The sequence below is a fragment of the Vicugna pacos genome, chromosome 12 (assembly GCF_048564905.1).
Source record: "Vicugna pacos chromosome 12, VicPac4, whole genome shotgun sequence".
NCBI lineage: Eukaryota > Metazoa > Chordata > Mammalia > Artiodactyla > Camelidae > Vicugna > Vicugna pacos.
The window spans coordinates 1,669,004-1,689,790 of NC_132998.1; the positions used below are offsets into that span (position 1 = coordinate 1,669,004).

At 45.4% G+C, this 20,787-nt stretch overlaps 1 long non-coding RNA gene across 1 annotated transcript in view; it reads left to right on the plus strand.

Annotated features, from left to right (window-relative positions):
- The first annotated feature begins 11,236 nt into the window (after positions 1-11,236).
- Positions 11,237-20,787, plus strand: part of LOC140700346 (uncharacterized) — a 33,545-nt gene continuing 23,994 nt past the window's right edge. The window contains exon 1 of the long non-coding RNA XR_012078758.1: positions 11,237-11,344. This is a non-coding gene — a long non-coding RNA (uncharacterized lncRNA). The remainder of the gene's footprint in view (positions 11,345-20,787) is intronic.

Genomic DNA, 20,787 nt, shown 5'->3' on the forward strand with positions numbered 1-20,787 from the left:
ATAGATATTAATATGCAAAGGCTACATTTATGTAAAGGGACATCATTTATTGAGCCCCTACTATGTGCCAAACCTTGTGCTGAGTGAGTTTCATGCCTGTTTCAGAGATCAACAGACTTCTGTGAAGGGCCTGACAGGAAATTAATTAATTAATTAATTAACATTTTAAAATTGAGTTATAGTTATTTTACAATGTTGTGTCAAATTCCAGTGTAGAGCACAATTTTTCAGTTATGCATGAACATACATATATTCATTGTCACTTTTTTTTTTGTTGTGAGCTACCACAAGACCTTGTATATATTTCCCTGTACTAGACAGTATAACCTTGTTTGTCTATTCTACATTTTGAAATCCCAGTCTGTCCCTTCCCACCCCCTGCCCCCTTGGCAACCACAAGTTTGTATTCTATGTCTATGAGTCTGTTTCTGTTTTGTATTTATGTTCAATTTTTAGATTCTGCATATGAGCAATCTCACGTGGTATTTTTCTATCTCTTTCTGGCTTACTTCACTTAGAATGACATTCTCCAGGGACATCCATGTTGCTGCAAATGGCGTTATGTCATCATTTTTTATGGCTGAATAGTATTTCATTGTATAAATATACCACAACTTCTTTACCCAGTCACCTGTCGATGGACATTTAGGCTGTTTCCATGTCTTGGCTATTGTAAATAGTGCTGCTGTGAACATTGGGGTGCAGGTGTCTTTTTGAAGTAGGGTTCTTTCTGGATATAAGCCCAGGAGAGGGATTACTGGGTCATATGGTAAGTCTATTGCTAGTCTTTTGAGGAATCTCCATACTGTTTTCCACAGTGGCTGCACCAAACTGCATTCCCACCAGCAGTGTAGGAGGGTCCCCTTTTCTCCACAGCCTCTCCAGCATTTATCCTCTGTGGACTTTTGAATGATGGCTACATCTACTTTAAAAAGTGGAAAAAATATTTGGCATCAGGTCTGGTGATGAGTAGGAAAATCACTGGTGACAGGAAATGAACCCAAGGAACGTATGGTCTAGAAAGTCCATTGTGGCTTTTGAAAATTGAGATTAGATTAAATTAGGGGAAAGTTCTAGCAACTTGTTTATTGCAATGAGAAACTTGAGTCTGGGTTCATTCTGGTATTTCTCCCCAAAGTGTACAGATCTCAAGTTTGGGTTGTATTTTCACAGTCCTTTTAGGGTGGCACCTCATTCCATTTGGTAAACTATCAGCAGCAGCTGCATTCTATGTAAAGGAGCGCTTAGTTGTCCTGTAAGATGTCATTTGAACTTTCCAAGTTGAGAATGGAATTCTTACAGCAAGACACTTTTAAGTAGAAAGCAAATTTGACTTTTAAAAAACATCTGTCATGGGGGGAAAGAATAGCTCAGTGGTAGAGCATGTGCTTAGCATGCATGAGGTCCTGGGTTCAATCCCCAGTACCTCCATTCAGACAAACAAACAAACAAACAAACAAATAAACCTAATTACCTCCCCCTAAAATATAAAATAAAGTAAGTAAAAAATTAAAAAACATTTCTCATTATAAAGAATAACAAAATTCAGGGAGGGGTAGCAGGACAGCTAATGTTTCTGAGAATCTGTGACCCTTCAGTGTCTGTGCTCATTACGCTTTTTTTCCCCCAACAACTCTGGACCATTGTTTAGAAATTCTATGGTAATTAGTGGAACATTTTACAAAGCTTTATTTTCGGCTTCAGTGGCTGGCTGTGGAGTGAAGGTTCGAAGTAACTTGGCACGCTTGCAATGTTCACCATGGGCAGTTGAGTAAAATTCCTAGTAGATGAGAGAGCAGCGGGAATCACAGATCCAGGCCGTCTTTTAAAATAGGTACTCTCTCTGGGGCTTAGCAGATGCCCCAGACGGTCCTTTTAAACCCTGCAAGATGGGTGGTGGTGTCCCAAGTAGAGATGAGGAGACTGAAGCTCCTGGAAATTAAGTGACCTGCTTAAGGCCACACACCCAGCAAGCGATGGAGTCAGAATTCACAACCAGTTCTGCCTGACAGAGAGCCAGTGCTCTTTCCATCAAGGTCCCTTTTCCTGGGCTATTCATTCATAATACATCCAGGTAGGAGAGGACAACAGTTGTGCGCTTACCTCAGAAAGAAGAAACAGAAGCAAATGGGAAGAGGCAAGAATTCAAGGTGAATAAAATCAATTGAATTTATGAGTACATAGAACAGTGTGCACCCATACCTACACAGGGCACTGTTTAACAGGTGCACCCAGACCTTCAGTGCCCTAAGTAGACGTTCAGGTATTTTCTAAGTGTAGAATTTTCAGGATGGATAGACTATATTTCTCAGAACCTGGACCTTCACACATAGGCACGGCTTTGGATTTTGTGGGGTAGGAGGGTAGCTTGGGTTAGAAAGTAGCCACCCTAAGAAAAGTGCAATATTGCAGTTCATCAGCAGTTTATACTGTGAATACTGCATCCAAGTAAGAAAAGAAGGGGGTGCCAGTTACCCCTTTATTGCCTCTCAGCTTCAAATCCATCCGTTATTGCCTGCTCTTTGAAAATAGAGTCGGGTTCTTGAAATATTTCTGAGCCAACTAGCACGATGTTAAACCTTGTCAGCAGAGGGCGCTAGAGGGACACTTGGGGGGAGAAAGTTTTTTTTCTTTCTGGTTTGGCACCAGGGTTCCAGTGTGTTCTCTTGGCAGGCTCCTGCCCTCTGTGAGACTTCTGTTTTACAGGCTGGCAGTGCAGGGCATAGCTTTATTCAGCACTCAGTTTCTGTGGTGTGTGGCTTCTCCAGCATTCGGCTCCTTTAGTGAATGGCTCCTCCGCTGCTTGGCTCCTGCAGTGAGTGCATGGCAACCAGCAGCACCCAGCACCCAGCACCCAGCACCCAGCGGCCTCCCTGGCAGCTGCTTGTGCAGCTCTGCACCTCCCTGTGAGTGGCTCTCTCTGGCACCCCAGAGGGTGGGGCTCCAGCAGCTTCCCACAGTAACGGCAGCCCCGGGGGGCGGGGCTCTTCCTTGGGCACTCGGTCTCAGCCCTCAGGGTGGTCATCCCCATTACTCTAATCTTCTGTGATAATTAAACTTCCCTTGTTAGAGTTGCTGTGTGATTTCTGTCTCCCAGTTGGACGCTGACGTACACAGTCGGGTAGTGATCTTCTGGGAGTGAGGAAGTGCATGGACGTTGTAGAAATCTTTAGTCCTCCAGGCAGTGTACAGACAGGCTTTGAGAACTGGGGGGAAGAGGATGTTTTGTCATTTGATAGATTTTGGAATAGAAAGATGATTCAAGGGAAGGACGAATTCTTAGGTGGGAGCATTAATTCTCTGCAGTGTGGGTTTCCCGTCTCACTTAGAGGCAAAGCCGAAGACTTCAGAGTGGCCTACAAGGGCTGGTGCGGCCCGATTGCCCTCTTACTCCGACCTCGCCTCCACCCCCTCTCCCATGGCTCCCTCCAGTGTTCCAGCTACATTGGTCTCTTCGTGGTCCTTGAATCCCTAGGTGTACACCTGTCTCAGTGCCTCGCACCTGCTGTTCCTTCCTGGAGCACTTTCCTCCAGATACTTGCCTGCCTGACTTCCTTGCTCCCTCCAAGTCTTCGCTCCATTGTCGCCTCCCCGAGGCCTTCCCTGATCACTGGCTTTAAATTTGCAACCTTGACCTGGCGCTCCCTACCCCCCCATCAGTCTTCCCTGATTTCTTCTTCTCTATAACACCTGTCCCCTTCTCAGATGCTACGTAATATACTTATTTATTTTGTCTATTGTTTCCCCCCATCTGACGAAAATATAAAAATAAAATGCCCCAAGGATTAAAAACGGTTTTTTTCAGTTCCGTATCCTCAGTATCTAGAATTGTGGCCCAAATATTTGTGGACAAATGAAAGGATGAGCCCCTTACATTACTGGGCCAAATATGATTCAAATTTAACATACTTTATCTATAAGTTTTACTCATTTATGTGTGCGTGTGTGTGCGTCTTCAATTATACAGCTGGAATTAAAGAGATGGTAGACTTGTGTTATGGACAATGTCCTTGGCAGCCTCTATTTCTTGAGTGAGAAATCCCTCTGACTGATTTGCTTTTAAGTGGTATTTTGCCCTTGTTTTAAAGTTAACGTTCCAGTGGACGTTTGTCATTTTTGCCCCCATCTGCCCTCATCTCCCTTGTTAATAGCACCTGGCTTTGCTTTGATGGGACCGACAGTCAGTGACAAGCTGCCTCCTGACCCAGGTGGTGGCTGGAGGCGTCTGCACTCCTGAAGAGAGTGGTGTGAAGCCCCCTGTGGCCGGCACTGTGGGTCCTGCCGCACTCCTCGCAGTGACCATTCACCGGCCTTGCTTCCCCTTTTCTCTGGGGTTGCCCTAGTTCCTGCCCCTTCTGAGTCTGTTCTTTCCACATTTTGTTCCATTTTGTGAGTTACCCTTATCTTCTTCCCATACAGTCTTTTTCTGCGGAAGTTAGCCAGGCAATTTCTATTTCTTGCAACCAAATCAACTTAACTGATAAAATAATTCACTTTACCAGTGGAGGAGAATCTGTATCTTATTATACAGATTGAAGACAATATGTCTGGATAACTTATCCTGTAGAAAATACTCTTTTTAAGATACTGACTAGTTAACATAAAAACGGTAACTTTTGGTAGTAGATTGCAGTCCTGATAGACTAAAGGCATTTCAGCAGATCAGATCAAGAAGTAGAAGTGATGTAACCTCTGCTCACGTTATACGCTAGACGCAACGTGCTGTGTTCTGGACGTCTCCTCCAGAGCTCTCGTCACCGTCGGTCGTTTTAGAGCGAGAGGTTGATTTGCTTGGTCACAGGTAAAGAGGGCTCAGTCGTAAGGGGTGAGAGGCTCTGAAGTGAATTTATGCAACACAATGACGTGCTACAGACTGTCTTGCCACACGGAGAGCATCTTCGTCCTATAAAAGCTAGAATAAATTTTAAAGAATAATGGAGACAGGCTTCACATACCTCATCTCCAAAACAATAGTGAACTATTTGCTGGCATAATGAGAAGGTTAAAAAATCTGCTGGTGATGAGGTTAGGAAAGTTGGCAAATTTTTAAATTCAAATTAACTCAAGACATCAACATAATAAATATTGTAAATCATTGTTAAAATGTCACACAATCTGGAAAATAATATCTGATACTTGTAAAAAATGAAGTAAAGCACTAGGAAAAAATGTTGCTTTTTATCGAGGTATAATTGACACATATCATTGTATTAGTTTCAGGTGTACAACATGATTTGATATTTGTATGTATTGCAAAATAGTATGTTCTTGATGATAGAGATGTTTTCAGATCAAAGAGCTGATTTTTTTCCCCCTGAAAAACTGATAAAGATGTTCAGCTGATGGTACACATAAAACTTCTGGTGGGTTAGCTTCTGTTTTAATAACAATACTTTTTTTTAAAAGCCCAGGACTATAAAAAAAGGTGTGTGTGCTGGTCATTTGTTTTGAGTTAGGTAATAGGTCTAAGAAGGATTTAAAAAGAGTTTGTCTCATTTGAATTTTTAAATTCCACTGCTACAGCAACATACCACACACCTCCTAAAACAACTGTGTTTCCTAAAAGGGACTGCTTCTCTGGTATGGCCACTTTGGGAGTCAGACTGGGAGAAAACGCTTTACTATTCAAAATTTCAAACACATAGGCGAGCTCAGGGAGGGAGAGGGATGGAGGAAGAGGGAGAGAGGTGTGGAGGGAAGGAGGGAGGGGGAGAGGGGACGGAGAGAGAATGATGTTAGTGTGCATTAGAATCATCTGGGGTGCTTCTTAAAACTGATTACTGGGCTCCACCCCCCAGAGTTTCTGATTCAGTAAATCTTAGGTGGGGCCTGAAATGTGTTTCTAACAAGTTTCCAGGTGATGCTGATGGTCCAGGGACCACACATTGAGAACCACTGGTGTAATGACCTCCCATGGACCCATCCTCAGCTGATGATCAGCACATGACAAGCCTTGTTCCATTTATGCTGCTCACTCACATACCCTCCTCTCCAATCACATACCTTCATCCGTAAGCCCTTCGGTATGTGTCTCTAAAACAGAGGTTGACAGAATACATCCAGTTGTCTGTTTTTGTAGATAACACAGCCACAGCCACTTGTTGTGTGTTGTTTGTGGCTGCTTTCAGGCTGCAATGACATAGTTGAGAAGTTGCACCAGACTGTAGACCCACAAAGCCTGAAACACTTACTGTCTGGCCCTTTACAGAAAAGGTTGCTGACCTAAAATTTTAACGTAAATGTCTTAATATCAGCAAATATCTAGCAATATTCAGATTTCCTTGTGTGTCTTGTAATTTATTTTTGACTGTTGACTTTTTCAAATCAGGTCTACATATTGCATTGGTTATTATGTCTTTTATGACTTTTAATCGATCAATTTCCTATCCTTTATTACTTTCTTATAATTTATTTGTTAGAGAAAGTGAATTATGTGTCCCGTAGGCGTCCCCACTTTCTGGGTTTTGCTGTTTACATCCGGAGGGTGTCCTTGATTTCCTGTAAGTCCCTTGTACTTTCTGTAGGTGAGAATTAATGGAGGCTTGATCGCTTTCAGGTTGACTTTTTGACAAGTACATGCCCTAAGCGGTGTTGGGGGCTCTGAGTTACATCCCGTCTTTTTATGATGCTACGCATAAGAGATACCCCGCAGCATTTGTCTTTCTCTGTCTGACTTATTTCACTTAGCATAACACCCTCCATGTTCATCCGTGTGGTTGCAAATGACAGATCTTCCTTTCTTAAAAAGGCTGAATAGCATTCCGTTGAATATATATGTTCCACATTTTCTTTATCCAGCTTATCTGTCGATGGACACCCAGGTTGTCTCCATACCTTGGCTGTTGTGAACAATGATGATGTGAACATGGGAGTGCAGATGTCTCTTCAAAATATTAATTTCGTTTTCTTTGGATACATACCCAGAAGTGGAGCTGCAGGATCACATGGTAGTTCTACTTTTAATTTCTCGAGGAACCTCCATGCTGTTTTCCACAGTGGCTGTACCAGTTCACAGTTCTGCTGACCACGCATAGGTGTTCCTCTTGTTATCTTGCCCACACTTGTCACTTGTCTTTTTGATAGTAGCCCCTCTAGCAGGTGTGAGGTGATGGCTCGGCGTGGCTTTGCTTTGCATTTCTCTGATGGTTACTGACGTTCAGTGTCTTTTCATGAACCTGCTGCCCATCTGTATATCTTTTTTTTGAAAAATGTTGATTCAGGTCTTTGGCCCATTTTAAAATTGGATTATTATTATTATTTTTGCTACTGACTTGTAAGAGTCCTTTATACATATTTTGATTATTAGCCTCTTATCAGGAATACGGCTTGAAAATATTGTCTTTCATTCCATATGTTGTCTTTTCATTTTATTGGTGATTTCCTTTGCTTTTGTGGTTTGTGCAGAGCTTTTTAGTGGGATGTAGTCTCGCTTGTTAATTTTTGCTTTTGCTGCTTGCACTTGTGGGCATCACAGCCAAATCATCATTGCCAAGACCACTGCCCAGGGCTCCCTGCCCCGCCCCCGCCCGCCGTGCTGTCTTTTAGGAGTTTTATGGTTTCAGGTCTTAAATGTAAGCCTTCAGTTTATTTCAAGTTAGTTTCTGTGAGTGCGGTAAGATGGGAGTCTGGGTTTCTTCTTTTGCACATGGATGCCCAATTTTCTTCACACTGGGATTTTCTTAAGAACTTTCATCAGTGATTTGTCTGCTCTGCGATGCAGTTCATTTAGGGGAGGCAGAATAAATGCTTTATTTTTTCATTTACTAATTTGCAGAATAATGAGTTTGGGGACCATAATTTTGGCAGTAATGCTCAGATGAGGGTTCACCCACCTCCAGGGATCCTGGGTCTGACACACCCAGCAGATCTTTGGTTTGGGCCTTGTGATGGCGCTCACACTGTACGGCCTACGGTGCACACGAGGCCACACAAATGCGTCTTTACATTTCGATGATCTCTTGTTCCATCTCCATTTCTGGAGCACTCGGTCCCCCTGCGGATGCTCTCCCTCCGTTTATCCCTGAGGCCTCCTGGTGCTGTGTCTCGTCCGCCGGTCCATTCAGCAGGTGTTTGTTGCCTCTGCCGTGCGCCCGGCGCATGTGCACAGAAACCATCCTAGTTGTCCTGCCGCTGCTGCCGCCGCCTTGCCAAGGAGCCACTCCGAGGTGGATGCCTTCCTTGAAAACGCCAGCGTGTGTGCCAAGACCGCCGTCCGCCAGCTGCCAACCCGGTGACCCGGGCCGTGTCCGCGTGGCACTGGGCTCTGGGCGGCAAGGGGGGACTTCTTCCTCTTCTGTCTCCGTGGTTGTACGTTGTCATCGGGGTTCTGGAAAAGCAGCCCTTTGTGACCAGGGTCTCACTGAGTCTTTAGGGAAAAAGCACCTTCTCCTTTGGACATCGTTCCCTCTCCCCGCCCCGCTCCGCGCGCTGGGGCTAAAACGCCACATCATCTATCGTCCTCGTCTCCTCCTTTCTCTCCAAATACCCGGGCTAAACCACTTATTCTTTAGCAAACTAGACCAAACCACAGACAAAGCAAAGACAGCAATCCTTCCTACCAATTCATGAAAAGAAGTTTCTGGAGGGGTCCCTGGCTTGTCAGTCCCACAAACAGTGACACCATCGTTTCTCAAACTGTAATGAGCAAATACATTTCCTGGGAACATCTTGTTAAAATGCAGGTTCTGCTGCAGCAGGACTCCGGTGGGGCTGAGAGTCTGCGTTTCCAAGAAGCTCCTGGGGGATGCAGTGATGCCAGCGGCTGCTGGAGTAAGGGCTGTGGTTCGAGGCTCTAGATGTTACATCCCAATTTTGTCTCTTCAGCTGGGACACTCTACTAAATAATAAACTTAAAAAATCATATGTAACAAGCTGCATATGGTCAGAGTCGGGTTTTGGGACAAACCCCACGTTCCTCAGGAGGGGGCCGCTGCCGGCTGGCTGCACGGCAGGCCCTCCGCCTGCGCTGTCCCGATCCTGCTCGCCTTCCCCTGTCGGGCCAATCTGCTCTGGGAGTTTGTTTCTGCAGCCACAGTTCTGATCTCCAGTCCTGCTCATGAGCTTTCTGTACATCCTAAGCCAGTTATTCTCAGTCCCAGCTGTGTATCAGAGTCCCTGGTGGAGATTAAACACACACACACACACACACACAATTTCTGGGGGTGGGACCCAGGCATTTCTATCTTAAAAATCTCCCCAGGTGATTCTAATGTGCAACCTGAGTTGAGAATGTTTTGAACACTGAAATTTTCATTTCAATGTCACTAAAGAGATTTACTCCCTCAAAAACGGTTCTGCAAAGGGCCTGCTGTTAATCCTTCTGAACTGGGGAATTCCTGCCCGGTTTGCATAGCTTCACGGTTCTGTTCCCAGCGCTGAGTTCTTGGAGGGTCACAATTCTGCTCTCTTCATATACTTGCTGACCGAAGGGAAGGACTGTTTTATTTCACCCTCTTTCACAAGATGAATAACTTCCCTGATGTGGTCCAGGCTGAAACTTGGATACCAGGAAACATCCTGTGCTCTTAAATGGCTGGTTGTTTCTGTTCAGATGGCTTGTGCTGGTGGTGTTCCTGGTCTAGGCAGCGGACCGCGTTCCTAGGCCCCTCAGTACAGAGGCAGCGAAGTCCGTGCAGACATCAGCCAGAAGGAGGGAAAGAGGGATCGGAAGGCCAGTTGCTGTTCAGGATTTAAAAGGCTTGAAGAGGCTGCCAACTGAGAAATGAGCTGTGCTGCTGCCCAATTATCCATCCCCCTTCTCTGGCCCACTGGTTCCCTGGTATCGATGCTCTGAGAGAAAGAAACGGTTCTCGGGCAGAGGTCTGGAAAGCAGCCTTTAGACCTGTTTGCCAGATTCTAACACTAAATATGTCGGGGTCTGCCCCTCTTCAGTTTCTGGAGGCATCTCTTTGTGTACTGAGCACTTTGTTTAAACGCTTTTCTTTCTTTTTTTTTTTAAATGTGACATAAACACATTCCAACCCTCCTTCTCTCTCCTGGACCAAACAAATAGATATTGTTCCCAAACCTTTCCCTGGCCAGGAGAAAAAGAAACATCCTATCTTAAAAAAGGTAAAAAATATTGACTCTGAGACCCTACCTAATTTAAACTGTGCTTGTAAAAGTCTGTCAAGCAGGTCTGAAAAGAACAAATATGGAAGTCATTTTGGGTTTGAATCATATGATTCCAACCATGCTCAATGGATTCTCTGTTCCTGAAGAGGCATTTGGAGGTAAAGCGTTGAGGTATAAATCAAAGCATCGTTGAGCTGGACAGACCGTCTCCAGGCCTCATTTTGTTGCGTTGCTCAAGTCAGGACTGAAAGGGGTGGAACGCGGAGGAGGGGAGAGTGCCCCAGAGCAGAGCTGGAGCAAATCCTACGGCTCCCCCCGGAGACAGGGTCAGTGAGGTGCTCCGGGAAAGGAGCCAACACAGTGGCTTTCTTTGCAGGGAAGTGACATGCCCCTTGAAAACCCCTCACCTCAGAGAATTTCCTGGTGGGGCCTTCTGTTATTTACAGTCTTCAAAATCACCGGGCGAAGGGCTGTGGGTGTGTGTGTGTGAGACGTGCAGGAGAAGGCTGGAGGATGCCAGAGCTTGCACCAGGAGGTGACTTTGCTGTCCTTAGGGAAGGAGAAAGGACCAAGCATTTATTGAGCCTCTGCTATATTTTTGGTGCTTTATAAGTTATTGTATTAATCTTTATAATAACTTTCTGAGGTTGATATTAAGTATATTAAAGTCATTACTCACAAGAAATTTTAATATGAAACTAAGGTGGGACAGGTAGAAAATTTCGTCTTTCCCTCTGTCTTCGTTTTTCCCTAAGGATGTCAGAGCAGAGTGGCTTTGTGTGGCTGTGGAGGTCTGGGTGTTTGCAGAATGGCTATTCATTTGATCTTTCTGTTGCTCCAAGTAATTTCTTTAGGAAATCCTTCTCATTTCCTAACAAACACCTTCTCCTCCCTCTTCTCCCATTTCCCCGAGAGGAACCAGGATCTCTACTATGGAAGATGCTGATAACTGCCTTCTTCAAGCAGCAATGGAGAACATAAATGGGTTCTCTTAAATCATGGGCTGTCCAAGGAGATAAAGCTCCCAGACAAGACAGCCCTGGGAACCTCGTTTTCTTCTCATTTTGTTATGTGAGTTGTTTGGAGAAGACTTGGAAAATATTCTGGCTTATAAAACCTCTGCCTCAGATGTTTGGAATGTGATCTGACTCCCAAGGCTGGACTTCATTCCTTTAATATGATCCAAGGTTCCTCTTAACCGAAAGTTTTTGTCTCTTTTTAAATCCCCAAGGACTCTGACACCTAAAGGGAGGTCTGGACCGTGGGAGCTGTAAGTACTGTTTTTTAAACAGATGTGGAACTTGAGGCTCAGGGAGCGTGTTAGTTTGCTAGGGCTGCTGTAACAAAACGCCAGGACAGGGCGGCTTAAACAGCAGAAATGACCTTCCTCACAGTCGTGGGGACTGGGAGTCCGAGACCAAGATGCCTCAAGCCTGGTTTCTCTTGAGGCCTTTTGCCTTAGCTCGTGGGCGGCCGCCTTCTCCGCCCTCTGCGTGAATGTCCCCTGCTGTTTCTCTCAGCTTATCAGGATACCAGTTACATTTGATTAGGACCCACCCTTATGACCTCTTTTTAAAATTTAATTTAAAAAATTGAACTGCAGTCAATTTACAATGTTGTGTTAGTTTCAAGTGTACAGCAAAACTTTGTACAGCAAAGTTATACGTTTATACCTATCTATCTATCTACCTATCTATATATTCTTTTTCAGATTCTTTTCCATTATAGGTTATTACAAGATATTGAATATAGGTCCCTGTGCTATACAGTAGGTCCTTGTTGTTTATCTATTTTACATATAGTAGCGTGTACCTGTTAATCCCATATTCCTAATTTACCTCTCCCCCAACTCCTTTGGTAACCAGAAGTTTGCTTTCTATGCCCTTCTGGCCTCTTTTAACCTTAATCACCTCTTTAAAGGCCCTGTCTCCAAATACAGTCACACTCTAAGGCCCAAGGGGTGAGGGCTTCAGCGTATGATTTTGGGGGAACGCAGTCTAGTCCATAGCAGGAAGTCATGCAAAGTGGCCAGAGTCACATCACTGGTAAGGGGGGAGTCGGGGCAGGAACCCAGGTGTGTCTGCCCATAGAGCCTGTCCCCTTGTATCCCACCCCTCAGGTGGTAGGATCATCAGGGAGATTCCATTAATGTAGGCTTCTAAGTCTTTTTACTTTATTCTCCAGCAAGTTCCTAAGACTCACAAGGTGTTTTAGAGACAGTCAAGATGTCTTCCTGTACTTTGTTATTTTGCTGGTCTGATTCTGATGAAGATTTTATCTAAACTTACCCCACCCATAAATAAGTACCCCCCTCCCCAACCATACTCCCACCCCCCACATCATCCACTCACATATATTATGCAAATTCAGAAAGTACAAATCTAATAAAACTCAGCTGACCTCAGGCCACAGCTTTTCATTTGTTACACTTGATTACAGACAATTTGTTCAGTCAAACTTGTATTAGTTATCAACTGCTAGGTAACAAATTACCTCAAAACCCAAAGCCTTTGAACAATGATAAATTTTAATTATATTTTAGTTTCTGTGAGTTAGGAGTTTGGGGTGTGTCCACTTGGCTGGGCTAAACTGTGTCCCTCAGAATTCCCTTTCTAGTATGTTTGCAGATAGTGTAGGCTCCAAGAGATGTTGCCTTGTGAGAGCTGGGGGGTGAAACACAGCCATCTCGTAGCACACATATGCTTTCTCCCCATTATTTAACTGAACACAGATCTAGGTGCTGCTGGGAAGGGAGTTTGCAGATGTCATTAAAGTCGTCAATCAGTTGTCTTTAAGTTAGGGAGGTATCTAGGGTGGGCCTGGCTGATGCATTTGGAGGGGAGATTATCCTTTGTGGGCATGAGTTGAACAGTTGGAAGCCCTTTTAAAAGAGGGTTTAGGCAAGAGATGGGCGTTGGGGGAGAGCGAGAGAGGGCAGGAGAGAGAGGTGGCGTGTGAACGTGAAGGAGGCCCTGTGCCTGTGGCCAGCAGCATCTGCTGCATCCATGGAGTCCCGCCTTGCTTGCTTTGCTTGCTTGCCATTTGGTTTTGATCGTCCCTTCCTGACTGCCTGGGAACGACAGCCTCGGTCTGTGTCCTGGGGGTTTCAGCCTGCTTGTGACCTTTCCTTCCTGATGGCCAACCCTATGACCTGCTAAGCCGGCCCCCACGATTACACAAGCCAGTTCCTTGTAATAAAACCGTGTATTTCCTTCTGGTTCTGCTTCTCTGTTTGAACCCTGACTTATACAGAGTGGCCCAGCTGGGCTGTTCGGGCTTGCGGTTTCTCATGGGGCTGTAGTCAGGATGGTGGCCAGAGCGGCAGTCATCAAAGGCTTGACTTGACCAGAAGTGTCATGGCCTTGGTGTGTGGTGCGTGCTTCTTATCTGCAAGGCTGATTTTACTGTAATGAGGACATAGTGAGCAAAAGGTTACACTCAGATGCCGGAGATTCCTGCCGTATCCCACCTTTCTTTGTCTGCCCGGACACTTGTCAACCCATGGTGTATGGCTTCTTATCAGGCTGGAGGTTCCTGCTTTTCTTCGTCTGCCTAAGACCCCCTTGTTTGCAAATGGTTTCCTGCCATTTGGCCCGTACCCGCCTTTCTCTGCTCATATCTCGCTATCTGCCTGCTCTAAGAAAGTGATGGCCAACTGGAGGCAAAACCGGAGTTGATATTACCCTTTTCACACCTCCCAGCTTCCTTATCTGTGTCATTTCCCCTTTTCCTGAGTCTTCATTTCTTTTTGCTCAGTGTTTTCATGTACTGATTTCTTTCCTCTCAGGAAAAACCCTCACATTTACTTGTTAGTGACTACCCTCCGAGGGAAGCAGTGTGTGGTAGGGGCACGGGCAGGGGCATAGTAGCAGTGGAACTGGGTTTCAAACCTGGCCCTGCTAATTGCATTTGATAGAGACTGCTGGACCCCACCTACTGCATCATCAGTGGAGAACTTAAAGGCCTTCAGAAGGAAGATATTTCTAGGTCAAATATACCTTCCAGATGTCTCCCAAATTCTATCTTTTACGTCTGTTTAAGTCTGTTTGATAAAAAGTTCTACCCCAGAAAAGAAACCCTATTTCCCCCTTCTATAGGTGTTAAAAAAAATCTTAAAAATTTCTCCCAGTGTAGAAGGGCATTAAATACCTTTTTTGCAGAAGGACTTGGAAGATGGAAAACCATACATCCCATAATTCCAGGGATTAAAGCAAAAGGACTTTTTTTTTTGGCACCAGAGTAAATATGTCAAGTACAGCCATATTCGCATATGTTGTATTTTAAAATCATGCTTAAAATTGCCTCATTTATTCTGAATGTGGCAAGTGGAAGGCAAGGAGGTCACCTGTACAGCTGGTGCAAGTAATGGAATTCCCACCAGGCACATTTAGAAGCTCCAAAGTAATGTGACAGACAGAGCACTCCATCTGTTGGTGGCCCATTGAGATGGGCACCAGATTACAGACACTTTAATATGGGCAGTGTGTTTTGAGACTAACCACATACACTAATACCTTTAATTTCATTTGTCTTTCATCTATTTATTTTAGAAATAGTCACACATATGAACTCTATAGCAGTTCACGTGCTGGTGAGTGAATATATTTCAATCATAATTATACAACATGAAGAAAAATGGAGACATGTTTTGACACAAGTTGCTTTATAAATCATGCCTTCCTGAAAACCGTTTAATAAAAGCTGGGTAGCAGTTGATTCATGATATTCAAAATGACCGTGAGCAGCTACATGACGAATGTTTGAGATAAGAAATGTAATAAGCCATTTCTAAAACATGCTGTCCTTTTAAACACGTTGGATCATTGAAGGAAAAACAGGTAAATTAAACAGAAAAATTTGAGGAAAAGGGAGGGTATAGCTCAGTGGTAGAGCACATGCTTAGCATGCACAAAGTCCTGGGTTCGATCCCCAGTACCTGCGTTAAACAAAGAAACAAACAAACCTAATTACCCCCCCAAAAAAATAGAAAAAAATTTTTTAATGAGTTATAAATTATAACTGAAGGTAGTGATAGGATAGGTTAGGTTATTGCAACTTGCACTAATAACGCTTAGCATCAATATTTTAAACCAATTCCAGCAGCCTTCACCTGGAGCCGCAGTCCCCAGTTGAGATAGGTCCTTTGTGAGGGGTGTCACGAGTAATTTGTGACTAGTGATAGTTACCAATGTTTTTAAATGAATCACTAGAAATTAGAGCAGACATAAAGTGATCTGTACAGCGTGGTCATCGAGGACGTGGACTCACTGATGTTTCTGTGAGTGCTGGTGGGAGTGAGCTGGATGGAGGTGGGGGAAACACGGACAACCTGCAGCGCATTTCATCTGTGCCAAAGCCCTCAGTCTCAGCGCTGCACGTGGATGCCACCCATCCCGTGTGCGGCAGCGGCTGTAACAGGGCTGGGAACTGCCAAATACTTGCTGAGCAAAGGCTGATCATGGCACTAGAGACCCTTGTGGGCTGGCCTCATATGGTCACCCGTGCTTCTTGGTTAGCTTTTAAAAATATAATTAATTAATTATCTTTTAATTAAAAAAAATTTTTTTGGTAGGGGGAGGTAATTCGATTTATTTATTTATTTTTAGTGGTGGTACTGGGGATTGAACCCAGGACCTGGTGCATGCTAAGCACACGCTCCGTCACTGAGCTACACCCTCCCCCTCTTGCTTAGCTTTTACTGGCTCAATCTCCAAGGTACGAGATGCTGCTTAATGTTTGGAGAGGCCCTGTTTTTGATATTGGTTGTTAATTAAGCCTCCTTCTACAATACTTGCATGAAGAATGCTCTCAAAAGAGAGTGCTTGCCTGTCCAGAAATGCATTATTTTCCTGGATTATTGACTAGGGGTCTGAGAGAAGCAAAGTGTGATATGAACAAAGGTAAAAAGTAATTATGGGCTCTTTCCTGAGCCCTTTGTATGATCTGTCACGTTGCACATCCCTTAAATGTTTCAAGGATACAGTAATCCATACAACGCTCCTCTGAGGTCTTACTATGAGCATTATTATCTCCATTTTACAGGTTGTACAACTGAGCCTCAGAGAGATCAAGAGTCTTGGTCAGGATCCCAACTATTAAGTGACAGAGTCAAGTTCAAACCCATGTCTTTGTGGCACCAATGGCCACAGTCAAGTCTACTCTGTTCTATTTTTGCAAAGTAAAGGGCAGGGTCCCACACTCCACGAATGTGCCAGTTCAAGAGATGTAACAAAAGTGGTCATTCTATACTAGTATTGATTTACACTTTAAAGGCTTATTACTGATTACAAGACTTTTCACACATACTGTCTTACTATCAGAACAGCTAAGGAATGCCCTTCTCCGTGTGTAATATCTGTGCTTGTGTGTGTGCGTGTGTGTGTGCTGATGCAGAGAAATGCAACTGCATTCTATTCCTTGTGACTCAAAATGTGGAAACAACAATAAAAGTTGTTACAGTTTCAAAGACCCTCATTTAGATTGACCAGAAGCTAGACAGGTGTTTCCTAGTAAAGTAAGAAACAGAGCCCAGCACTGACTCTTTAGACATGACCCAATTCTTGGCTTCTTTTCAATTCTTGATTGAGCGTCTCTGGAGAACCAGGATTGTGCTCCAGGTGGTGTGAAATCCAGCACCTGTGAATCTTAGCCCCCAGATTATATTGCCCCCCCACCTGTGGACAGAAGGCATCAGAGGGTCCTGCTGTAAGGACCTGGGGTCACAGAAGCAGAGGGAACGTAGGGGAATGACAGTCAGGAACTTTCCAAAGTATCGCTTCAGAGGTCATACGTTCAGCATTCCACAAGTATTAACTAGGCCCTGTGTACGTACTAGACATTTTGGAGAACGAGAGATGAGTCATGAGCTAGACCTTCAAAGATCCGGTGGTAGAGGCATCATAGATGAATGCCTTACCTGTGGCATAACTTGAAACCCTGGACCACAAGTTCAGCTTTCCTTCCCTTGTGACTGCTCACCTAAGTGTGACCCAAATCCCCACCCCATGAGAGCGTGTCAGGTGTGAGCCAAGATGAGTTGCTCCCAGAACTGGCTCGGCTTCCTCCTGCCTGGAGGGGAAAGTATAAAGCCACCTGGGACAGGAGAAGGGACTTCTTACAGAGGACAGAGTTCGTAGAACGTATACTAGCGCCTGGTCCCTCCCCTTTCTCCCTTCCGTAGGGGCACAGAGGGTGCTTGTGCTGCTCTCTGCAAGCCCCGCCAGCCTAAGGGGTTCCCGAGAGTGTCCCTTGGGATCCGGAAGGTGATTCTAGAACACGAAGCTGTTCTTACCAGGAGCTCCCATGAAGACTCAGGGCTGACAGATGTGCCTTGCCACAGCTGGGTGTGAAAGAACCACGGAGCGGTGCAGCTGGGACGGATGGAGAGAGGGTCTGGGGCTCAGGAGTAATCAGACGACCTCCGGGAAGCCCTGAACAGGAATCTTTTACCATCACGCGAAATTGGGCTCCACTGGAGGGAGATGAGATCGGTTCTAGAAAATAGAGGGAGTTACTATTTGGTTTGCACGTGTGAGTCCTGGTGTGCAGGTGTCTCCCTGCTCACCGGCCCCGGCCCCGGTGGGAGGGTTGGGAGCTCTCACCCTGTTGACCTCAGGCACCGCCATCTGATGAATGAACCATGAGCAGAAATGGAGGGTGGCTCTTCCAGGCAGAAATCTTAAGAAACATGACTGGTCATGCTTCAAAAAAAATTTTTTTTTTAAACTAACTTTTACCACTGTGGAAACATGTGTTGGGGTGCAGCCTTACATCAGCCTGGACTCCTGACACTCTCCTTGTCAATTTATGACGAGTGAGAAGGAAGCTCCCTTCGTAGAATCTCTTGCAACTTTTGGCTTATTTGTTACTGTTATAAACTACACTTTTCTAAACAATACACGGAGTGAACGTCTTGTCCGCATGACGTCGTATACATGAATCCGTTAGCGACAGCTATCCTTAATTTGTCAAGAGTGTAGTTGGGTTAAACTTCAATCTGAGGAGGAAGCATGTGACCCGGGTTTCTGCAGGGCTCACTCACTGCCTTCTCAGCGGCATCTGTGACTTTCTCCTTGTGTCACCGTTGTCAGTGACATATTTTAATTCCCCTGGGATGGAGATTCCTTGAGGATAGGAAGCAGGTCTGCCTTGCTTTTGAGTGAAAGTTCATTCTTTACAAAAGCCATGTCAGCTAACAGTAGACGCTACTGATAGAAGCTGCTCAGTCTGGAACCACTGAAGGCAGAAGCACCACACGTTTCGGAAGTCACGGTTTCCTAAAATACAGACACATTCTTTTCGTTATATTACAGAGATAACTGTCATGTAGAAAAGGAGCCTGTCTCCGTGGGCTAAATGGAAGATTTTGCAATTGTAAACCCTTCAGATAAAGGGAAAATTAAAGAAAGATAATACTATTGTTAGCTCATGTGTATCTAATATTTACATGGGCCAAACACTGTTACACTTACACTTGAATCCTCAGAAAAATCCTACAAGTTAGGTGTTGCTATAAATCTCAATTTTTCAGACAAAGAAAAGTAAGCACAGAGAAGTTAAGTAACTGGCTAAAGGTCACACAGTAAAGTGGTGGATTCAAGATTCGAATCTAGTCTGGCTCCAGAAATCTTACTCATAAGCACTGTCCTGGGCTACTTAGCACGCAGCAGGAATGTTTTTGAGGCTCCAACTCTCAGCACCCTTGTGTGGGAGCTGCCTTTATCCATTGCTCATGTTAAAGAGTCAGGCTTTGGTCTCTTCTGTAACTGCATAGACTAGAGATACACTGGTCAATGATTTGTCCAATGAAATATTAGATAGTTTTCTCTAGAAAATTTGAACCAAGAGACATAGAGTGTGTAATGAGTTAGGGTATGTGTAAGGCAACAATGATACATTGAGGATCTTCAAACTGTATCTGTTTTGTTTGGCCCACAGAGTGTTTTTGAAACTATTTGAACCAAAGGTGAAAAATCAAAAAGGGAGCATGCATGGGGAAGGCAAGGGAAAAAAATCATAAAAAGTTGTCCATGATAAAAAGTAGCATGTATAATAGTTCACTTAGGTATAATTATGCTTGTGTGTGTGTGTGTGTGTGTGTGTGTGTAAAAAGAGGTGCATAAAAACACGGTCACCACGTGTTCACAGTGCCCGGAGCAGAGCAGTGGGTTTCACGTGATGACAGTGGCCAGGGCTGAGCCCTGGTCGCCTCCTTTAGACGTGGTGGATGCTCTAACCTCCACCACCGATCGTTCTTTACACTTGGCCTCATTTGCTCCTTCATATTCAGTACCTAGATCTGTTGGCACTTGAGGAACTGTCCTCTAGAGGAAGGTCAGACGGACTTGGGCTTGGCAGCCATACTGGGTTATGTGAAACCTACAAAAGCCACGTTGGGTAAGGTGAACCGTGCAAGCTTGGGATCTAGAGCCGTGCCATCTAATAGCACTTTTTGTGATGATGGAAATGTGGCTAGTGCAGCTGAGGGAACTGAGTTTTAAATTTTGCTTAATTGTAATTAATTTTAATTAAAATAGCAACATGTAGCTAGTGGCAACTATATTGGACAGGAGAGACAGAGAGAGAGAAGCAGAGATGAGAGAGTTTGCAGGGGCTGGAGATGTTCTGAAGAGAGTATCCATGGAGGACTTGCTCTATTAGCAAAAGAAAAAAAGCCCCCCCCCGCCCCCGCCCAAAGCCACTCATAGCCTCGACCTTCAAACGACATATTAGGAAAGAAGAGCGTGAGGAGGAGCGGGATTGGTGCAGGAGACTTCCCCTGGGCTGGCTGTCGGAGGTTCCGCATCTCTCCCCCTTTCCCTTCCTCTTTCGAAGGGGGATGCAGGAGGTCGGCACGGAGAGGTGCCAGGCTCCCTGAGCTTGCAGGTCTCAGAAACGGGTGCTCGGCTCTCTTTGGGAAGTGTCAAAGGAGGGACGGGCTGGGGACGCCCCTGGCAGCAGAGCGAAGGCAAGAGGCTGCAGGGGGACAAGAGTCTCCCTTGGGCGAGAGAGGACGCTGAGGAGGGGCAGCGGGGCCCCACCTACGAAGGGCAGCTCTCTTCAAGGGGAAGAATCTCTGTGGGGTTTACTTCCAGACACCGCTGCCGGAGTGAGGGGGTGGAAGACCCCAAATGTGCCCTGTGAAAGAGAGATCTGACCCCAAAGACAGGAGCACCATCACTACAAGGCCCTTGTCCCGCTGCTTTACGTCCCCCTCCTAAGCCCCCCAGTGAGGAGACGGGACGAGGGGAGCTGAGACGGGACGAGGGGAGCTGAGACAGGCCGTGGGTTTCCGCCAGGAAGGCCGGATTACCAGTCTCAGTTGGGGACTGCTGAGGGACATGTTTCACTTCTGTGGGGAGGAATCAAGAATTCGGTTTGGGAAGGTGGATAACGACTAGCCAGCCACGTGGAGATGCTGCGGGGAGAGTCCTGCAGCAGTCTGGGGCTCAGGAGCCAGAGGAGACAGAAACGTGAGCGTGGTCGGCACAGACGGCATTAAAAGCCCTGGGGCTGGATGGGCTCATCTGGGGCGCGAGTCCGGATGGAGTAGAGGGCCGAGGGCTGTGCCAGGGCCAGGGATGGGTGGATTCGTGTCAGGTGCTTCGGACAGGGCCTGGCACACGGTGAGCGGTCAGTAGCTGCACTCTTGAGTTGGGAAAGGACTAGTTGGGGAACAGAGGTTTTCTTATGGGGCTAAGATTCTTAAATTTG